The sequence below is a fragment of the Lissotriton vulgaris genome, chromosome 11 (assembly GCF_964263255.1).
Source record: "Lissotriton vulgaris chromosome 11, aLisVul1.2, whole genome shotgun sequence".
Taxonomy (NCBI): domain Eukaryota; kingdom Metazoa; phylum Chordata; class Amphibia; order Caudata; family Salamandridae; genus Lissotriton; species Lissotriton vulgaris.
Window position 1 is genome coordinate 154,376,328 of NC_141699.1, and position 17,563 is coordinate 154,393,890.

Genomic DNA, 17,563 nt, shown 5'->3' on the forward strand with positions numbered 1-17,563 from the left:
CGGCGCTAACTACGCCGACGACTGACGCGGAGCCGCGACGACGCCTGCCGGCGCGCAGGGGTATTGCTACGCAAAAATTTCCGGATCCAGTCTGACGACTGGGGATAATCGAAGGTAAGGAATCTATCACTAACTAATGTCTCTTACAGATATATCGTTACACAAGTAGTAACTTGTGCTACAGGTAAGTAACGCATTCCTTCCCTCCCCTGCAAGAACCCCCACACATCACCAGTCAGTCTAATAGAGTTTGGGTGAGCATTGGAGGGGCATAGATGCTGTCAATAACCATGAATTCACCATGTACCGTCCCTGTCACAAATAAATACCTCTCCTGTGCCTCTACCCAGATCTCATGGGGCTGGAAAGGGATCTGGCGATGGATAAGGATGACCACCCCTCGGGAGCCCCATGTAAAGCCCGAATGAAAGGTGTGTAGCTAGCCTAAATGGGTCTAACAAGGAGCCTTAGGCCTTAGAAGAGGTGTCTCCTGCACAAACAGTACATCTGCCTGTATACATTTTGCTTGGCGGAGCACTTCACCCAGTTTGGCCTTGTCCAGGAGTTCGCGTACATTCCAGCTGACAATGTGTAGTGGCCCTGGCGGGGTGCTAGTATTTGTATACGTCTTCTGGGCTCACAGTCCGCATGTGACGAGTTATCAGTAGGCAGAGCTCTCATGCAAAGGGCACCAGAGCAACAAATGAGGTAGAAAACAAACAAACCCCAACGTCGATCCCAACACAACACTTCCCCCACCCCAATACCTCATAACCACTGAAGCATCTGTCGCAGAGGGAACCCGCCACCCACCCCAACTGGGGACGAGCGCTGGAATCGTCCAATGGATCCCCAGGTGCCCCATCAATAGGAAGTCTATCTGAGTAGTTTGAGCTGCAACTCTCAAAGTGCAAGCATTGTAGGGTGCCATCACATCGGGTGTTCAGGTTTGTACGGTAGTCCCTCATGCCTGTCAAAGGAGATCTTCTCAGCCTGTCCACTATGCAGTTTATACGGGGCCTAGAGCACCACAACGAACTCGATCTATTCCAGCGTTTCTCCTTCAACTTGGTTGGTTGTTGACCTGGGTCACTGGAGGATGAGTCTAGGCTGAGTATGGGGCTTCATAGTAAGTCTCGTCTTTCCAAGCAAAGACCTCTTCTGGGGTGTTGAAAAACATGCCTGAGTTGTAGAGAACTCACAGGCGGGCCCGGAACAGGAGTATGTAGGAGATCTTAAGATCCCTAAGGCAGGCTTTTTACCGCAGTAAAGGATTTGTGCAGCTGCTAAACCATTTTAGTGTGTCTTGAAAAATCATGATCCGCTTGGATTCATATAGCAGATTTTCCTGAGATCTTGCTAGTCGAAGGATGGGGTCTCTCATGGAAATTAAGGATCCTGGCGATGACCGGCCTAGCATGGGTGCACGTCATAGCCTTCTTCACCAAAGCTCTGTGGACATGTTTGATGATAGAGGGGGAAAGAGCATCCAGCATAGATCTTGCAGCCTTCTGGAAAACCCACAAAGCAAAGGTTGTTTCCTGATGCCTGCCCTTCGGCGTCTCCCACATGCACAGCCAACCCCTTGGTCTGAGACTCGAGGGACGTAACCCTATTCTGGAGTGTAACAACCATGTCCTCCATCCCAGAGAACCGAGTTTCTGCTTCAGTTATGCGCTCCACGGCATAGCGACGGTACTGACGCAGAAGCGTCACCTCTGACTGCACTGCGCCTATCCTGGCCTCCAGCGTATCTCTGGACTGTGTAATGACAGCCAACAGTGCAGCATTGTCTGGGGCGACACCCAAGGCACCAGTGGCCTCTGCTTTTGCCGCACCAGCCCCTGTATAACAGTCCATCGTGCCTTGCTTAGATGGTGGCCCGAGGTTTATATCTGGTTATCTTTTGCTCGCCTGGGATTCTTAGTAGTGGCAGAACTGAACCTCTGGATCCACAACAATTGGAGTCACCGGCAGCTGTCAACCCCAGGCAGGAGTGTGGTATGGGCCCCAACCCGCGCCAGTGCCTAGCCTGACCACTCTCTCCACCCCCCTCCCCCAGTCCAGGCACTGCTGTGGACCTTCCAGGCAGGCGCCGTCAGGCCAGCCAGCCGGTCGGACCCGGCAGTCCACTAGCCTCCACTGTGATGAATGCCTAGGTCTCCAGCCTGTGTCGCTAATGTTCGAGGCATGTGGGCTGCTGAATTCATATCTGTGCATAGATCGCCGCCTAGTGTTGGGTCCGGATGATTGCACATTGTTGTCCTGGAAGAGTCTTCGAAGTATCACGAGATAGGTGCTCCTCCCTTGGACTACAGCGCGCATGGGCATCGACTCCATCCTCAGATTGTTTTTTTCCGCCATTGGGTTCGGATGTCTTTGGGTTCCCTCTAGTCGGAATCGATAGAAAACTTTCTTGAGACCAAAAGGTCTTTAGTCTAATACGTAGGTATAGTCTTGCGTTCGGTCTTAGTTCTTCCAGCTCGGTTCCGAGCCGGATTCTCTACACCCGCGTGCTTTTGGCGCGGAAGGCCCAGTCGACGCTCCAGACCTATCGACCGTACATCATGGACCGAAGTCCATTCAAGAGATGTCCCGTCTGCAACTCGAAGTATCCCCACATCGACGTCCACCCGGTGTGCAACAAGTGTCTGTCGCCGGACCACGATGAAGCCAAGTGTATGGCTTGTTCAAGCTTCAGGTCAAGAAGACGCTTAAGCTTCGACGAGCTGCGCGCCAGGAGGCCCAGCATGCTGCACCGGCGCCTTTGGACATCTTCGATGCAGGGGATGTCGAGGACGAATCTATCCAGGACATTACTGAGTCGAACCCCGCGTCGGACGTCGACTACGACGCGGATGCAGAGATGTTCGAGGCCGAAGAAGTCGTCGACTAGGTAGGAGACGACGACGGGGCCCTGGGGGCCATGGAGGATAGCTCGGATGAGGAGCTTCCTCAAACTGACTCTGGGGCCGTGCCAATTCATGAGGCTCAGGTCGAGGGATCGCCTTCGGGCCTTACCCAAGATCTCACTATGGGTTCTACGGCCCCTCCTTCGGGCTCGGCCACGGACATTGCTACAGAGCTACTCCCTGGAAAAACGAAACAGAAAGTGAAACCTACGGTCTCGACTCCAGACACTGCGCAGGTGCCGTCCTCGAAACCGAAAGTGCGCATCGCTTTGGTCAGCTCCAAGGCATCGGAGCCCTCGGCGCCGAAGAAGCCGAAGGTGGCTGTTAAGCCGAAGGCTCAAGTCAAGGGCGTCGAGACGAAGTCTGCCGTGCCGAAGACTAAAGTAAAGGTGGTCGAGCCGAGCGCGTCGACGCCGAAGACGGTCGACGCCGGCAAAAGCCTCAACGACCCAAAGAAGGCTATCGGCGATCCGAAGAAAGCTCTCGGTGACCCGAAGAAACGGCTGGATGACCCGAAGGTTCTCGCGGCTCTGCGTCAGCAGGACAAGGCCAAGGGCAGCACACCCCGAGAGTCGACTCCAGGTGTGGCCTCGAGGGATTCCATTGAACCGGCGCGCCCATCCGCCGCGTTCACCAAGAAGGTGACGGACTACCTGCAGCGCATCAGAGACGGAACCGCGTCGGCCGGTCCGAAGGATCCTCCGCCTACGAAACCGGTGGAGAAACCACTAAGGCCGTCTACGCCCATCCATTTCACGTTGCCGCCAAAGACAGCGCTGAAGGCTTTCGCTCCTAAGGCGGTCGCCAGCGTGCCTGAGAAGGTCTCCTCGGCGCCGAAGTAGTCAGCGGTGGTCCCCGGCCCACATCCTCGACGACCTTCAGTGGAAGAGCATCAGGAACACTTCATCGATGCCGAAACGGGCAGGCTTTCCCTCCACAAGCGGAAAATCACCCCTGAACGCCCAATGGAGTCTTACAAGATCCCTCTCAAGAAAAAGGACTCTGCTATCACTCCCGTTCTGGTGGAACCACTTTCCCCACAGACTCATAATGTTTCGCCCACTTACTCTGATGTGGACGCTGGTGAGGGTGATGATGAGGATGAGTACAGTTATCCTGTCTATACAGACCCTGAGGATACCAACGAACCCTGGGCTAATGGTGATGACCCAGGGGATCCTCTATCAGGACAAGACCCTCAACTGTTTTCTGCAAAAACGTCCCCTACAGAAGACTCTGCAGCTTTCAATGCCCTCATTGAACGGGCAGCAAACAATCACAACGTCCAGCTCCATGCTGACCCTGTGGATGTCGACTTCCTTTTTGATACCTTCTCAGTCTCAGAAAAAACTGTTAAGACTGCCTATGCTGAAAGGTGTTTTAAAGCATGCTGCTGAGATCTTTAAAGAACCTACCAGGGCGAGGGTGATAAACCCTAGGATTGACAAAAAGTACAAGTCGGCGCCTACTGATCCTACCTACATCAAAGGACAGTTGCCTCTGGACTCCCTTGTTGTCTCGAATGCCCGGAAGAGGGCTAATTCTCAGACTACGGGTGATGCTCCTCCCCAGACAAAGAATCCAAGGTCTTTGAGGCCTCGGGGAAGAGGGTAGCAGCACAGGCAGCCAACATCTGGCGCATTTCTAACACACAAGCACTTCTGGCGCGCTAGGACAGGGCACACTACGACACACTGGAGACCCTGTTGCAGCACCTGCCTGATGAATACAAGGAGGGGCCTGAGCTGCTGATTCAGGAAGGGAAGCTGATCTCTAACGCTTCTAGTGCGCTCTGGACGCGGCTGATACCGCCACCAGGGCTATAACACTAGTGTTATGCTGCGGCGACATGCCTGGCTGAGAATCTCTGGATTTAAGCCAGAGATCCAAACCACCATCCTTAACCAAACAGTCAACCCAGATCACCTGTTTGGCCCGGAGGTTGACACCACCCTAGAAAAAATTAAAAAGGACACGGAGACTGCGAAATCCATGGGTGCCTTGCAGTCCCAGCAGTTTCGGGGTGGATCTTTTCGTCGCTCAAACACTAGAGGCTTTTCAAGGGGCCAGCTCTCCCAGTTCACGCAGTACTACAAGGGCAACACTCAGTCCACATACACCAACAAGAGTCGAGGTGGATATCGTGGCAACAGCGCCAAGGGCAGAGGTCGTGGTAACAGCTCCAGATCCTCTGCCACCAGCAAACAGTGACGCCTTGTCACTGCCTCCGACCACACAACTCCGGTCGGGGGGAGACTCCAGCAGTTCCTGCCGGTCTGGAAGTCCATCACCACAGACAGGTGGGTCAGGAAACTTATTCAATACGGTTATTGTCTGGAGTTAACATCCACTCCACCCAACATGCCCCCAAGAAACCGTCCTATGTCGGCCGAGCATTTGCACTTATTGCAGCAGGAAGTCACCGTTATGCTGCAAAAAGGAGCAATAGAGCTCGTGCCTATGCAAGAAAGAGGCACAGGGGTCTACTCCCTGTACTTCTTAATACCAAAGAAGGACGGGTCCCTGCGGCCCATCCTGGACCTCAGGCCACTCAACCATTACATCCTGTCAGAGCACTTCCCATATGCTGACCCTGCAGCAAGTGCTCCCGTTGCTCAGTCAGGGGGATTTTCTCGCAACTTTAGACCTAAAGGATGCGTACTTTCACATTCCACTGCACCCTTCACATAGGAAATACCTCCGGTTCACCATCCAAAACCAGCACTACCAGTTCAAGGTTTTGTCTTTCGGTGTCACCACGGCACCCAGGGTGTTAACGAAGTGCCTGGCGACAGTGGCGGCGCATCTCAGGAGACGGAACATTCACGTCTACCCTTATCTGAGCGACTGGCTCATCCAGGCAAAGTCAGCCCAGCAGTGTGCCGCCCACATGTCCCACACCATTCACCTCCTGCACGATCTGAGATTCTCACTGAATTACCCAAAATCCTACCTCCAGCCCGCCCACATACGGCAGTATCTGGGTGTGACTATAAATACTCTGGCGGCCACAGCACAGCCGAATTCAGTGAGAGTCAGCAGCATTCAATCGCTGATACAAAAATTCAGACCTCAACACTCGCTTCCAGCAAGAGTGTTCATGCAGTTGATAGGCATCATGGCCTCCTGCATTTCCATAGTCCCGCACGCGATACTACATATGCGCCCGCTTCAGGAGCGCTTAGCACGTCAGTGGACTCGGGCTCATGGGCAGTTAAAAGACCTAGTGTTGGTGAGCGGTCGGGCATACAACTCTCTGCATTGGTGGAATCCACGAAACCTTTGCAAGGGCTGACCGTTCCAAGAGCCTGTGCCACAGATCATCCTGACAACGGACACCTCTCTCCAGGGATGGGGAGCTCATGTACTCCATTACACAGTGCAGGGACTATGGACGCAACAGCAACAGAAGATGCACATCAATGTTCTCGAACTGATGGCAATCTTCATGGCACTCAAAGCCTTCAAAGTACATCTGTGCAACAAGGTCGTGTTGATCCGGACGGACAACATGACAGCCATGTACGACATTCAAAAGCAGGGAGGAACACACTCTCCGCAGCTGTCTCATCTGGCTCAGAGCATGTGGAAGTGGGCCATTCAGAGGAACATCTTCCTCATGGCGGAACACCTCCCGGGCAAGGACAATCAGATGGCAGACCTGATCAGCAGGCACAGCCACCAGATGCACGAGTGGGAGATACATCCATCAGTACTCCAACCGTACTTCCATAGGTGGGGTCATCCAGAGATAGACCTGTTCGCCACAAGGGAGAACGCAAAAATGCCAAAGCTTCGCCGCCAGGTTCCCACAGTCGCAGGGCAATGCGATATGGATGAACTGGTCAGGCAAATTTGCGTACGCTTTTCCCCCAGCACCAATGATACCGCTGGTGGCACGCAAACTCAGGCAGCACTCGATGACTCTCATACTGGTTGCTCCAACGTGGGCTCGCCAACCATGGTACACCACGTTTCTAGAACTGTCCGTGGTACCGCATCAGAGGCTACGTCTCACACCCAGCCTTTTGACGCAGAGCCATGGCGACATTCAGCATCCAGATCCGCAACCGCTCAACCTGGCGATCTGGCTCCTGAAGTCCTAGAGTTTGGCTACCCGCACTTACCTTCTGACTGCATGGACATCATTCGGGAGGCAAGGAAGCCCACCACCAGAGCATGCTATGCGGCAAAATGGAAGCGGTTTGTCATTTATTGTGCAGACCACAACATTAACCCGCTAGATGCGTCTATTCAGAATATCAAATGTTACCTTTTCCATCTGTACAAATGTAATCTGGTCTATGCTTCCATTTGCATACATCTATCTGCAATGGCCGCTTATCTCCAGAACAGGCAGCACCTCTCACTCTTCAGAGTGCCTGCCATTAAGGCCTTTCTAAAAGGACTCAAACGAGTCATTCCTCCGCGGACTCCACCAGCTCCGGAGTGGAACCTCAATGTGATCCTCACCCGGCTGATGGGTCCTCCCTTTGAACCACAACATTCCTGCGAGATTCAATTCTTGACATGGAAAGTGGCTTTCCTCATAGCGATTACATCGATACGGCGTGTTAGTGAACTGCAAGCTCTAACTATCCAAGAGCCATTTATTCAAATTCATTCTAACAGGGTAGTGCTTCGCACTAACCCTAAAGTTGTGTCTTAATTCCATATCAACCAGACTATTGAATTGCCTGTTTTCTTCCAAAATCCTGAGCCATTGGCGGAGAGAATGCTCCACACCCTTGACGTCAAAAGGGCCCTGATGTATTACATCGATAGGACCAAGGATTTTAGGAAAATTAAACAACTCTTTGTTGCCTTTGCACCACACCACAAAGGAAACCCCATTTCCAAGGCTGGTATTGCTAGGTGGATCGTTAAATGTATCCAGATCTGCTATCTGAAAGCCAAGCGTACTCTCACCATTCCACCGAGGGCCCACTCCACCAGAAAGTTGGGGGCCTCCATGGCATTCCTTGGAAATATTCCTTTGGCAGACATATGTAGAGCAGCCACATGGTCTACCACACACACATTTACAAAGCAATATTGTGTTGATGTGCACTCCAAACAGCAGGCAGCTGTAGGGCAGGCTGTTCTAAAAACACTTTTCCAGACTGCTGCAGCCGGCACGGGCGACCGCCGTTAATGGAGGGACTGCTATGTATTCTATGCACAGATATGAATTCAGCAGCCCACATGCCTCGAACCGAATATGCTACTTCCCAGTATGCATCTGTTCTAGGCATGTAGGGCTGCTGACATTCATATTGCCCGCCCTCCTCCCCGGCGCCTGTAGCAGCTGCAGAATTTACACAGACTTCTAGCATGGTCATCATTCACTGAGTTCCACTCCATCTTGGCCACAAAGGCTAAAAACAATCTGAGGATGGAGTTGATGCCCATGCGCGCTGTAGTCCAGGGGAGGAGCCACCTATCTCGTGATACTTCGAAGACTCTTCCAGGACAACAATGTGCAATCATCCGGACCCAACACTAGGCGGCGATCTATGCACAGATATGAATGTCAGCAGCCCTACGTGCCAAGAACAGATGCATACTGGTAAGTAGCATATTTGTTCCAGGAGCGTCCCCCTTGCTGTATTCAGGTTCCCAACAAGGCGCGCAGGCCGACCCGCCTCCTGCCAACTCCACAGGATCCTGAATACTAGGCTGCACTGCGTGTGGCACCCAGGCTGGCTCTCGATCACCGCCCGGCCACCCTCTTGTCCTTTTGAGCTGCAGTCGACCGTGCCTACACTTACCTGGTGACAGGGTCCGGGTAGGTAAAGAAAGCCAGTTTTCCGGCAGGATTTCGCAGGATGTTGGTGGTGGCTGCAGGAGCTTGCCTAAAGCGCTTCTGCCATGTTTGACCACTAGGCCACACCCCGTAGATCAGATTTTAGCATAGCTCTCGGTCACATCTTCCTGACACCCCAGTTTTGTCTATCTTTGTTTTTTTAATTTATGTGGCAAGTACCCGTTTTGGAGTCCTGCAATTCATGTTGCTGCACACTTGTTAAACCAGTGATGGTGTTATTGAGAGAATGAGGTCCGAGGATGATCACGCAGTTGATTGACAACATTTCCAAGTCTTGTGACTTCAAAATCATGAGTCCTTGAGATGGAGACTGCCATTAACTGTGAGTAGTTAGGATTTATTACCAACAGAACCAAGAGGAATGTGGAACCCTTGGGGTTTTCCAGTTTGTGACAGCCACTCTTCAGCAATGGAAAGGTAAGATCATAGCAATCAACAAGGAACTGGAAAAGGTCCAGAGGTTGAACAGAATTTTTCCTAACCACCTCACACAGATTGTAGGTCTTTAAACTCCTCCACCCAGATGATTATTTGAAGGTCATCTTCACTAAAGTGCTCTCCAGAGATTTATGGTTTTACGCCTCCAAAAGGGACCAAGAGGAGATAGCCGTGTCTGGAGAAGCTGTAGTAGGAGGTTAGGGAGCTTCCTGTGGCGGGGTTTCCACATGAGGCAGGTGTTTGGCAAAATAGTTACAACTTCCCATTAAACTACATTTTTTTCCAAGGTTGGATGCTCAACATCTGTCTTTTAGTTGCAATCCAGATGAAGTCAGGTGACAGAAGACATGTTTAGTATTGATCACTCTGACTGGGAGACCTCCAGTCTGGTTTTTAGTTTTTCATAAAGTTATTGAAATTTGCTAGTCCCTGTTCTTAGTTTTTGTAGGATTCTACTGACTGTTATTCTGTCTCATAGCAGGGAGGATTCCTGGTGATCTTGGCAGGTTGTGGGTCTTTCACAGTCTGCTTTGTTCTGATGGAACAGTCATGGTCTGTAAGAACCAATAAACGTTACAGATCTGCCTGGAAGTAATGGTGGGCATTATTATTTGGATGAGGGATATTGATCCCTTGGGGAAGTCATTAATATCCTTAATTTGTTTTGTATCAATCCGCAGATAGCAAACTTTGTCATCCAGATGGTCTATTCTTTTAGATCAGCAATTTCTGTAAGTCATCCCACCTTCCTGCCATCCCCGCAACGGCAGGAGTCCCAGGAGAGGAACATCCTTTGGTGTGTAAATTGGTCAAATATCAGGTTGCCCAGGACACCTTGTTACAACGTATTAATTATGGAATTTGAATAAAGATGTTTTACTTATTTTTATAGGGGGCTCTCAATGAGATCTTTGAAGAAATGAATTATTTGTGATTGCCTCATAGCTTTTAAAAGGGATGATCATGTCTTAGATTGAGAAGTAAGGTTGTTAACTGTGGATGGGGCAGCTTTTACTATTCCTAGGAGAACCTGGCCCTCACTTAAGTGGACCAGTGTTTGGTATGATATTTTTTGCACTTGATGTAATCCGCCTCTTGGAGGTTGAAATCTATCAGGTGCGTTACATGGCCCCTTTTACAAGTTTATCGATAACATCAATTTTGTTGCTTACTTTATGTTGTTGTAATACTTTATTCGATATATACATATCATAAAAATACAAACAATTCAGACATAAAACACATACTTAAAAATATCATATTCGTTTCATTTCATGATTTAAAAAGATAAAAGGATATTTACATTTAAAACACATAGTTACATAAGGAAGTCATGTGATACCTATACAGCAGTGGGTTTAGGTACCAAGTTGGGCGCCATGGTCTAGCTTTTGACAGTTTTTAGCAGCCTTGTTCGTATGAACCATGCGTTTGTTAGATACTTAGCAATCCCACATACGATAAACAGAGATGTAGTGTCAGATGAGAGAATACGCAGAGCAATCCTAAAGTCCCTCACTCCCAGCTCTCTACACACAGGTTTTAACCATCTTGTTCTGGGTTTTTTATGCTATACAAGCGAACAAGAAATGGGGTAGAGATTCGCTCGTGCATGGGCACCCAGGGCAGGTAAGAGGATGAGTCCTCAATCCTTTCCATCCCTCCATGAATTTATTCAGAGGGAGTATCCCATATCTCATTTTCAGGAAGAGAAACCTATCTCTTGGGATTTGGATGAAATCTAGGAAGGGTTCTAACTTCTTAGTGGGTTTGTGTTCCATACATTTTGTAGTTAGAGCCCCACACTTTGTACTTTTTAATTCCTCCTCCTGTAACCATTCCCAATAGATTTTTTAACCCCTTGGACGCTCATGACGAGCTCAGCTCGTCATGATGTACACCTCCATACACTCATGACGAGCTGAGCTCGTCATGAACAATGGGAAACAGTGGTCTGCAGCACAGGAGGAAAATAACACTAGCATCGATGGTGTTAAATAATTTGCTTATGGGGAGGGGATTGGGAGATCCAAAATTCTCCCAAACCTAGATTCAAAACCAACGGCTTCAGTTTATTTAGCCAGTGGATCTTATTTGAACTATTCAAGTTAATCAGCTCATCCAACACCAAGGCATAGTTTGCCAGTTCTGGTGTCCTTCGCAGGCGCACCCAGAACAGCAAAGGACGGAGGCGCACTACGTCTGCAATTGAGTGCTTACCCATGTCTATAAAAAGGGGTTTAAGAGGGGTGGAGGGCGGAAGGGCGACTAGATCCCTCATAAACGTATTCTCCGCTCTTACCAGGTCCGTGGTGTTTTCACATCCCCACAGCTCCGAGCCATAGATAGCAGAGGCCAAGGCCTTGCCATCATAGACTGCCAGAGCTGGAGCTACCGGTCTGCTGATGGACAAACACTGATTTCTCAGGATTGCTCCTGAAGCTCTTTTGAGATTTAAGAGCATTTTGGCCACATGGGAGTCCCATTTCATTCTGTTATTATTCCTGACACCAAAGTAGTCAAACTCCTCCACCACCTCTAATGGGGACCCATTCAGGGTTATACTTATTCTCCTGGCTTTTTCCCCCGCGGACAGCACCATCAATTTGGTTTTGGCTGTATTTACAGTGAGCCCCCTCTCGGCACAAAATTAACTGAATCTGTCTAGTAGCTTCTGGAGCCCCGAAGGGGTTTCGGACAATAAGAGAGTGTCGTCTGCAAAGAGGAGGGTAGGTGTTTTCTCACCCTCCAGGGCAGGGGCATCCGCAGAGTCCTCCCTCAAATTGTCTACCACCCCATTGATAAAGAGGGAGAACAATGTCTGAGCCATCGCACATCCCTGGCGGAATCCCCTCTGTACAGGCACCCTCCCAGTTAATTGTCCCTGGGCCCCCCACCTAATTCTGGCGTAGTTTCCCTGATGGAGCCTCACAATCAACTCCAAAAGATAACTCGGGAACCCCATATCCAGTAGTACCTTCCAGAGTTTGTCTCGGGGGACCAAATCAAATGCCATTTTTAAATCTATGAAGGCCAGATATAGACTACCCTTTGCAACACACACCGACTTCCAATAAATAGCATACAACCTGAAGACCTGGTCTATTGTTTCTACATTTTGTCTAAAGCCTGCCTGAAAATAGGTAAGTATATTACCTTCCTCTATCCAGGACCCTATTCTGGTAACGATGACCCTGCCAACTACTTTCTGAATAGTGTCAATTAGACTTATTGGTGTGTAGTTGGCAGGGTCCTCTCTGTTGCCTTTCTTGTATATGGTCACTACCTCAGCACCCTTCCATGACTCAGGGACAGGATATCCCTGGAGAAACAAATTCATTAGGAGGGCGATGAAGTCTGACCATAATTCGGGTGCATACAATAATAAGTCGCCAGGAAGCCCATCCAGGAGATATGTTTACAATGGCGTCGTGTACCTCTCTGGAGTAAAAGGTTTCCTGCGTCACTATGGATCTGTGATATAATTGTGGTTGGTGGTACTATGTGATGCCCCGGAATTACTGGATCACAGTACAATTTTGCAAAATGGGTGTGCCACTGGTCTTCGGTGATATGATTCGGTATGGGCTCTACACCCCTTCTCTCGAATTTGTTTACCAAGTTCCAGAAAGTGGTTGAATCTTTCAAGCCGTCAGCTTTTTTAAGTTGCTGCCAATGCTCTTCCTCCCACTCTTTTTTGGCCAATTTGATACTGATTTGATAGTCCTTTCGGGCTAGCTTCACTGCTATTGGATCTTTGCTCCTAATAGAAGACAAAATGACCTTTCTCTTTGCCCTGCAGCCTGACGTGTACCGAGGGTTCCCTTGTTGTGAAATTTGTTTTGTGGGCCCTCTGGTCTCCCCCATGGTGAAGGCACCAATCTTCTCTATTAAGTTTTTATAGGAGTCAACTAGATTAAAATTTGGGTCATTCGCCTGCAGAGACGTGGAGGTTGCCAGAACTCTGGTTTCTATTTGCACAAACTCCTTGATACTGATCAGTTTATCCTCTTGGCACACAACTCTGTTCCATTTTAGCTTGCGGTTGCAATGCGTAGGGATTACTTCTTTAGTGATCAATAATGGGCCATTTGTCGCTATACCCTCATTCCCCCCTTTAATTTTCATACAGAGAGGGTTATGATCGCTATCCTGAGATTGTATAACCTCCATGTCCACTAGTATTCCCCAAGATCAGGTATCCAGTAAGATATAATCGATGCGCGACGGGCAACTAAGTCTGTTATACCCCATTGCCCCCTTTGCATCAGAGAGAGTCCTCCCATTTAGAGCGCGTAAATTGTGTTCTAATGTTAGAGCATTTAGTTGTATCGCTCTTGGAGTCCATTTCTTAATGGGTTCCAGATTTAATAAGGGAATAGACTGTCTTAAATCCTCTGCACTGGATCCCACCAAATCTTCATCAGTTAAAGGTTCATATGTGCAATTCAAGTCTCCACCTACAATATTATTAGACAATGGGGGAACACCTGCTAGTGCTGAATCAAGTTCTGCTATCGTAGAGGAAGATTGGCCACCCGGTGTGCCTCTAGGATATACACAAAACAATTCTATGGTTGTTACAGTGTGAGGGCCTTTAAGGGAAATGTGTAATATATCATCTGTTGGTAACTTATGCACCAAAACAGTCCAGTTTAATGCCACACTAATCCATATATGGAGACCGCCTGATGGGCGGCCTCTCCCTACAGTGGTTGCCGGAATAAAATAGGTAGCATAGCCATTTTTATAAAGTGGGATCAAACTCCATGTCTCTTGGAACAAGCAAATCTCAAACCTCTCAATGAATTGGTTCCATTCTGGGCTATCCAGTTTTTTTGAGAGACCCGCTATGTTCCAAGAGACCAGATTAATTATTTTTAAGTTCTCAACTATGCCATTGGCAGAAACTTGGAACTCACAACCCTCTTTCGTTATGCTTTGTAAGGTATACTCTGGGCCTCTGCTTTTCCCCATCAGCCCAGAGACTTCTTTACTAGGTAGCTTCTCCTCCCCTGGCTCAATGTCACTTGCAATGAGCTTAGACCGGTACTCAGTTTTTCCTATTGGATGTATATGTAATACATTGTGTGATTGCGTGCCTTTCCCTAGTCAATCAATTTTATTGAGGTCTGACTCATCATAAGAGTTGGCTTTTGACCATAATGGAGACTGTCTAATTTGTATATTTGAATACGCCGGGGGTGAAGTTCTGTACTCCAGGGTCACTAAGTTTTCTGCCAGTGCCGTATTACCCAATTGAATTTCAATACAATCTGTAACAGAGCTAAACAGGGACAGTCTTGTAACTTTAACCATATCTTCCCTGATGACTGACCTGCACCCTCTCACATGGCGCAGGCAGTGAATAACTTTGTTGCGGATAGAATTCCTACTCTCATATACATTAGGGTTAAGCCTCGGTACCCCTGTCATGTAGATGGTAGTGTTTCTGGTTATGTGGGATGAAGTGCTCTGGGCATTAGGTCTTTTAGCAACCCCCCCACCCAAAAGATGACGGTTTTTCTACCTCCTTTGGATCTCTAAGGTTATTTTTTTTTATCCCCCAGGTCAGTCTTTGTTCCGCTTGTTAGGCCCTGTTGCTTAACTGCCTCTACATAGGTGTTGGGAATGCTATTTCACCCCCTTGCCGGCCTATTGGCCTCAATTTGTGGTGTATTTTTGAGAGCCTGCCCTCTTGCTGTGATAAGACCTGCTGATGGGGCAACTTGCTTGGTGACATGTTTTGTCAATTTGGGCCTCACCATTGCTTGTTGAGCGCATTGGGCGCCCCTCAATCCAGTAGTTTGGGGGCCAATTGCTGGTGTTAATAGTGCACTAGCTGTTTTTGAGGTTGTAGCTAGGGCTAATGACTGGGGGACACTTACAACCTGCTTCCCCCCTTGATTGATTAGATTAGTCAGCATTTTCTTTATTTGTGATAAAATCCGCTCCTAGGGATCCCATTTTTTTTAAAATACTCCCTTTAAATTTCTGGCAGCTGGGACAATCTACGATGTTCTCTGGGATTATCTTACTTGATCCAGTATCTTGTTGCAATACCTCACACAACTCTCTAGACTCCCCTTCCAGAGCGGCATATCTATTAGTGCAAACAATCCAGTCAACTCCCACAAACTTATCCCCACCCGGGTCAGGAAGCTCTGTTATTCCAGGCGGGACCTCCCCTTTGCTAGACAAATTGGATCCCTGTACTGTTTGTGTGACCTTGGGCGTTCCGGAAGTTAATGGGGGGGAATGAATCTCAACAACAGGACTAGTAAAATGCGGTTTCTTTAAGAATATATCCGGGATTACTTTGTTCTTCTTATGTGTTGTGCCCTTTATTGTGGTATCTAGACTACCTAGTTCTTCTGCACTCGGAGCTCCCTTCAGTATCTCCTCGCAGTCTTCTACAATCAGTTCAATGCTTGAGAGAACACAGTTGGATGCAGCATGTTGTGCTTTTGATTTTTTTGGCCTTTTTCCCTTTTTTTTGGTTTAGTCATGGCCCCCATCCACTATCTTTCTTTTGCCCATTCTACAATACACCCTGTGGGTTTAAATATGGAAAAATAAGCCCTCGGCTTTCTATCTCTTTGGTGGGCAACCACAGAGAACCAGGGACCCAACCGACAAACCCGCAATACCTTAGTAGCGTTTGTAATCACAAATACCAGAGGTCCGCTAGTCCAGATGAACGGGGGGTGGCCCAGCCCTGCCCTTGTCTGTCCCGGACTGTCACAGACTGTCCCGCCCTTCTCCCGGGCGCATTCCCGCTCGCGTTCCGCGTAGCGGTTACGGGTCTCTGTTAAATAGTTGGTCAAGTGGGAGGGTGGGCGGGCCTCAGGCACTGGTGGAAGGTGCACTGACTCCTGGGAAATGGAGTCCCGTGCTGGCGTGCCTCTATTGCCCCCACAGCAACCTCCAGCCGATGAAGGGAAGCGGCTCTCCCCGCCACGGTCTCCTGATGTGGTAGGACTCCCTGATGTTAGGCACGATGTCCGCTGGTGCAGCGATGCGGGACCCTCGCCAACGGGTTCCAAGAGCAGTTTGAAGGAGCAGGTAGGAGGGAGGGCAGGCCTCAGGCACAGATGGAAGGTGCACGGACTCCTGGGAAATGGAGTCCCGTGCTGGCGTGCCTCTATTGCCCCCACAGCAACCTCCAGCCGATGAAGGGAATCTGCTCTCCCCGCCGCGGTCACCTGATGTGGTAGGACTCCCTGATGTTAGGCACGATGTCCGCTTACTTTATGAAAGTCTATATGCTGTGGTAATTACCTAGCCTTTTTTACTCCAGTAAATTTTAGCAGGTTTGATCAACTGAAATATATCTGGTGAAAATTGTGGGTCTGTCTTGTTTACCATCACATTATAATTCCGGTATTCGCTCGATAGGCTGTTCACACACATACTGGAATTTAAAGGGAAACTTGTAATACGTGCAACATTTGAACAGTACCTATCCAACATTTCCTTAAATAATGAAGCATAGTGTAGGATTGCGTAGTATAAAACAGCTATAAAAAAAAATAAAGCAGCAGTTTTCTTCTATTTCTTATGCGCAGACGCATAAGGCAGATTATGCAAGAAATGGACATAGCTGCATCCACATGTTGGGCCCACACTGTTAGGAGGTGTTTGGCTTCCAAGTTTTTAGCTGAAAATCATATTAATAGAAATTATCAGAGCTGCTGATGGGTCTTTAGTTTCTACCTTTGAGAAGTATTTTAATCCAGTAGCGGATATAAATAAGCTTGGGAAACTTTGAAAGAATGATCCTTGCCTTCTGTCCCACCATTAGATTAAAAAAAGTTTGAGTCTATTAAGGATATGGAGGCGAAGGTTATCCCACCCTTTTAAGTTATTATTGCAGCCCTGAAAATGTTAATGGTAAACGTTTAACTGTGGTGACCGTGGTATTTCTGTTGTGTTGGATGACTTTAATGATCATTTCTTTTCAATGTGGACTTGTTTTAAATTTCAGAAACATTGATATGGTTTTATACTTATTGCAGGACTGGAACCGAAACAGCAGTTACATATTCAAGGATTATATATAGTTCTGGGAACTTTCAGAGAGGAAAGAAAGGGGACAAATGCAGTATGGCACAGCTTACTGTCGGATTGTCATTGGTTGCTGACATTACATGTTTTGTAGTTCCATTTCCAACATTCTTACAAAATGTATGCATGGTATTCTTACAGCGCATACCTAGTCGAAAAGGCAGCAGAGCTTTGTAATGTATGTGATGTATTCTGCTTTGTAAGGCTGTCCTTACCAGGAACGAAAGTGTTGGGAATAATTTGTGCCATCAGATCCTTAAAAAAATCGAACATTTCCTTCAGGGAGGCTAGAAAATGTTTTGTTTTACGAACATGAATC

General features: G+C 48.4%; 1 protein-coding gene across 7 annotated transcripts in view; it reads left to right on the top strand.

The window, feature by feature from the left end:
* The window catches only part of KDM2B (lysine demethylase 2B), a 1,060,697-nt gene that overhangs the window by 854,142 nt on the left and 188,992 nt on the right, over positions 1–17,563 (top strand). The window lies entirely within an intron of this gene.